A 5,477-nucleotide genomic window follows, 5' to 3' on the forward strand; every position below is an offset into this window, starting at 1 on the left:
TATTTAGATTTCCAAAAGGCATTCGATAAGGTGCCACACAAAAGGTTTCTGCAGAAGATAAAGGTACGCGGAGTCAGCGGAAATGTATTAGCATGGATAGAGAATTGGCTGGCGAACAGAAAGCAGAGAGTCGGGATAAATGCGTCCTTTTCAGGTTGGAAATCGGTAGTTAGTGGTGTGCCACAGGGATCGGTGCTGGGACCACAACTATTTACAATATACATAGATGACCTGGAAGAGGGGACAGACAGTAGTGTAACAAAATTTGCAGATGACACACAGATTAGTGGGAAAGCGGGTTGTGTAGAGGAAACAGAGAGGCTGCAATGAGATTTAGATAGGTTAAGCGAATGGGCTAAGGTTTGGCAGATGGAATACAATGTCGGAAAGTGTGAGGTCGTCCACCTTGGGAAAAAAAACAGCAAAAGGGAATATTATTTGAATGGGGAGAAATTACAACATGCTGCGGTGCAGAGGTACCTGGGGGTCCTTGTGCATGATCACAAAAAGTTAGTTTGCAGGTGCAGCAGGTGACCAGGAAGGCGAATGGAATGTTGGTCTTCATTACGAGAGGGATGGAGTGCAAAAGCAGGGAGGTCCTGCTGCAACTGTACAGGGTATTGGTGAGGCCGCACCTGGAGTACTGCATGCAGTTTTGATCACATTACTTAAGGAAGGATATATTAGCTTTGGAAGGGGTATAGAGACGATTCACTAGGCTGATTCCGGAGATGAGGGTGTTACCTTATGATGATAGATTGAGCAGACTGGGTCTTTACTAGTTGGAGTTCAGAAGGATGAGCGGTGACCTTATAGAAACATTTAAAATAATGTAAGGGATAGACAAGATCGAGGCAGAGAGGTTCTTCCCACTGGTCGGAGAGACTAGAACTAGGGGGCACAGCCTCAAAATAAGGGGGAGCCAATTTAAAACCGAGTTGAGAAGGAATTTCTTCTCCCAGAGGGTTGTGAATCTGTGGAATTCTCTGCCCAAGGAAGCAGTTGAGGCTTGCTCAATGAATGTATTCAAGTCGCAGATAGATAGATTTTTAACCAATAAGATAATTAAGGGTTATGGGGAGCGGGCGGGTAAGTGGAGCTGAGTCCACGGCCAGATCAGCCATGATCTTGTTGAATGGCGGAGCAGGCTTGAGGGGCGAGATGGCCTACTCCTGTTCCTAATTCTTATGTTCTTATGTTCTCTCCGTCTCTCGCTCCCCCTCTCGCTCTCTCTCGCTCCCCTCTCTCTCTCCGTCTCTCGCACCCGCTCTCCGTCTCTCGCTACCGCTCTCGCTCCGTCTCTCGCCAGCCCCCCCCTCTCTCTCTGTCTCTCGCTCCCCCTCTCTCTCTCCGTCTCTCGCTCACCCTCTCTCTCACTCCGTCTCACCCTCTCTCCTTCTCTCGCTCCCCCTCTCTCTCTCTCTCTCTCTCTCTCCCGGTTTCTCGCTGCCCCTCTCTCTCTCCCCATCTCTCGCTCCCCCTCTCTCCGTCTCTCGCTCACCCTCTCTCGCTCTACCTCTCTCTCTCTCTCTCTCTCTCTCTCCGTCTCTCGATCCCCGTCATTCTCTCTCCGTCTCTGGCACACCCTCTCTCTCCGTCTCTCCCTCCCCCCTCTCTCTCCGTCTCTCCCTCCCCCTCTCTCTCTTCGTCTCTCGCTCCCCCTCTCTCTCTCTCCTTCTCTCGCTCTTCCTCTCCCTCTCTCCGTCTCTCGCTTCCCCTCTCTCTCTCGCTCCCCCTCTCACCGTCTCTCGCTCCCACTCTCTCTCTTGCTCCCCCTCTCTCTCTCTGTCTCTCGCTCCTCGTCTCGCTCTCCCTGTCTCTTGCTCCCCCTCTCTCTCTCCGCCTGTCTCTTCCCCTCTCTCTCTCCGTCTCTCGCTCCCCCTCTCAATCTCCGTCTCTCGCTCCCCATCTCTCTCTCCTGCTCACTCCCCCTCTCTCTCTCCGTCTCTCGCTCCCCCTCTCTCTCTCTCTGTCTCCCTCACCATCTCTCGCTACCCCTCTCTCGCTGCCTCTCTCCGTCACTCCCTTCCACTCTATCGACTCCCCTTTCTCTCTATCTCTCGCTCCCCCGCTCTTTCTACCCGTCTCTCGCTCCACCTCTCTCTCTGCGTCTCTCGCAACCCCACTCTCTCCGTCTCTCGCTCCCCCCTCTCTCTCTCTCTCTCTCTGTATCTCGATCCCCCACTCTCTCTCCGTATCTCGCTCCCCTTCTCTCTCTCTGTATCTCGCTCTCCCTCTCTCTCTCCGTATATCGCTCCCCCGCTCTCTCCGTCTCTCATTCCCCCTCTCTTTCTCTGTCTCTCGCTCCACCTCTCTTTCTCCGTCTCTCGCTCCACCTCTCTTTCTCCGTCTCTCGCTCCCCCTCTCTCTCTCCATCTCTCGCTCCCCCTCTCTCGCTCTCTGCGTCTCTTGCTCCCCCTATCTCTCCTTCCCTCGCTCCCATTCTCTCTCTTCGTCTCTCGCTCCCCCTCACTCTCACCCCCTCGCTGTCTCTCCCCGAATCTCGCCGACCCTCACTCTCTCCGTCTCTTGATCCCCCTCTCTCGCTCTCTCCGTCTCTCGCTCCCTCTCTCTCTCTCCGTCTCTCACTCCGCCTCTCTCTCTCTCTCCGTCTCTCGCTACCCCTCTCTCTCTCTCCATCTCTCGCTCCCCATCTCTCGCTCACCGTCTCTCGCTCCCCCTCTCTCTCTCTCTCCATCTCTCCATCTCTCGCTCCCTCTCTCTCTCTCGCAGTCTCTCGCTCCCTCTCTCTCCCTCTGTCTCTCGCTTGCCCTCTCACCGTCTCTCGCTACCCCTCTCTCTCCATCTCTCGCTCCCTCACTCTCTCTCCATCTCTCGCTCCCCCTCTCTCGCTCACCGTCTCTCGCTACCGCACTCTCGCTCCCCCTCTCTCGCTCTCTCCAACTCTCCATCTCACGCTCCCTCTCTCTCTCTCCCAGTCTCTCGCTCCCTCTCTCTCTCTCTCTCTCTCCATCTCTAATTCCCCCTCTCTCCCTCCATCTCTCGCTCCCTCTCTCTCTCGCTCCCCCCTCTCTCACCTAATCTCTCTCTCCGTCTCTCGTTCCCCCGCTCTATTTTTCCGGCTCTCCCTCTCCATCTCTCGCTCCCCCCTCTCTCTCCGTCTCTTGCTCCCCCTCTCTCTCTCCACCTCTCGCACCCCCTCTCTCGCTCCCCCTCTCTCTCTCCGTCTCTCGCTCCCCTTTTCACTCTCCGACTCTCGCTCCCCCTCTCACTCTCCGTCTCTCGCTCCCCCTCTCCCTCTCTGTCTCTCGCTCCCCCTCTCACTCTCTCCATCTCTCGCTCCCGCTCTCTCTCTCCATCACTCGCTACCCCTCTCTCTCTCTCTCTCTCCGTCTCTCGCTACCCCCCTATCTCTGTCTCTAGCTCCCCCTCTCTCTCTTCGTCTCTCGCTCCCACTCTCTCTCTCTCCTGCTCTCGATCCCCCTCTCACTCTTTGTCTATCGCACTCTCTCTCTCCGTCTCAAGCTCCCCCTCTCTCCCTACACCTCTCTCTCTCCATCTCTCGCTCCCTCTCTCTCTCTCCGTCCCTCGCTCCCCTTCTCTCTCTCCATCTCTCGCTCTCCACTCTCTCAACCACTCTCTCTCCATCTCTCGTTCCCCCGCTCTCTCTTTCCGGCTCTCTCTCTCTGTGTCTCTCTCACCCCCTCTCCCTCTCCGACTCTCGCTACCCCTCTTTCTCTCTCTCTCCGTCTCTCGCTCCCCCCTATCTCTATCTCTCGCTCCCCCTCACTCTCACCCCCTCGCTATCATTCTCCGATTCTCGTCCACCCTCACTCTCTCCGTCTCTTGCTCCCACTCCCTCTCTCCATCTCTCACTCTCCGTCTCTCGCTCCCCCTCTCTCTATCTCCGTCTATCGCTTCCCCTCTCTCTCTGTCTCTCGCTCCCTCTCTCTCTCTCACCGTCTCTCGCTCCCTCTCTCTCTCTCTCCGTCTCTCGCTCTCTCTCTCTCCTCCTTTCCCTCCCTCTCTCTGTCGCCATCTCTCGCTCCCCCTCTCTCTCTTTGTCTCTCACTCCCCCTCTCTCGCTCTCTCCGTCTCTCGCTCCCTCTCTCTCTCTCCTTCTCTCGCTCCCCCTCTCTCACTCTCTCTCCATCTCTCGCTACCCCTGTCTCCATCTCTCCATCTCTCGCTCCCTCTCTCTCTCTCGCAGCCACTCGCCCCCTCTCTCTCCCTCTGTCTCTCGCTACCCCTCTCTTTCCGTTTCTCGCTCCCCCTCTCTCCCTCCATCTCTCGCACCCTCCCTCTCTCGCTCCCCCCTCTCTCACCTAAAATCTCTCTCCGTCTCTCGTTCACCCGCTCTCTTTTTCCGGCTCTCTCTCTCCGTCTCTCGCTTCCCCTCTCTCTCTCTACTCTCGTTCTCTCGCTCCATCTCTCGCTCCCCCCTCTCTCTCCGTCTCTTGCTCCTGCTCTCTCTCTACATCTCTCGCTCTCCCTCTCTCGCTCCCCCCCTCTCTCTCCGTATCTCACTCCCCATCTCCGGCTATCACTCCCCCTCTCTCTCTCCGTCTCTCACTCCCCCTCTCTCTCTCCGTCTCTCGCTCCCCCTCTCTCTCTCTATTCTCTCTCTCTCTCTCCATCTCTCACTCCCCCTCGTTCTCTCTGTCTCTCGCACCCCCTCTCTCTCCGTCTCTCACGGCACATCTCTCCCATCGTCGCTCGCTCCCCCTCTCTCTCTCTCACCCAGTCTCTCGCTCCCTCTCTCTCCGTCTCTCGCTCCCCCTCTCTCTCTCCATCTCTCGCTCCCCCTCTCACCGTCTCTCGCTACCCCTCTCTCTCTGTCTCTTGCTCCCGCTTTGGCTCACCCTCTCTCTCTCCATCTCTCGCTCCCTCTCTCTCTCTCCGTCCCTCGCTCCCCTTCTCTCTCTCCGTCTCTCGCTCTCCCCTCTCTCAATCACTCTCTCTCCGTCTCTCGCACTCCCCTCTCTCACTCACTCTCTCTCCCACTCTCGTTCCCCCGCTCTCTCTTTCCGGCTATCTCTCTCCGTCTCTCGCTCCCCCTCTCCATCTGCACCTCTCGCTCTCTCTCTCCGTCTCTCGCTCCCCCTCTCACTCTCCATCTCTCGCTCCCCCTTTCACTCTCCGACTCTCGCTCCCCGTCTCACCCTCCATCTCTCGCTACCCCTCTCACTCTCCATCTCTCACTCCCGCTCTCTCTCTCCGTATCTCGCTTCCCCTCTCTCGCTGCCACCTCTCTCTCTCTGTCTCTCGCTCCCTCTCGCTCCCTCTCTCTCTCTCTCTCTCGCTCCCCCTCGTTCTCTCCGTCTCTGGCACCCCCCTCTCTCTCCGTCTCTCACTACATCTCTCTCTCTCTCTCCGTCTTTCGCTCCCTACCTTTCTCTCTGTCTCTCGCTCCCGCTCTCTCTTCGTCTCTCACAACTCCTCTCTCTCACCGTCCCTCGCAACTCTTCTCTCTCTCTCCGTCTCTCGCTCCCACTCCCTCTCTCCCTCTCCATCTC

Source organism: Pristiophorus japonicus, unplaced genomic scaffold, assembly GCF_044704955.1.
Source record: "Pristiophorus japonicus isolate sPriJap1 unplaced genomic scaffold, sPriJap1.hap1 HAP1_SCAFFOLD_114, whole genome shotgun sequence".
In the NCBI taxonomy this organism is placed as follows: Eukaryota; Metazoa; Chordata; class Chondrichthyes; family Pristiophoridae; genus Pristiophorus; species Pristiophorus japonicus.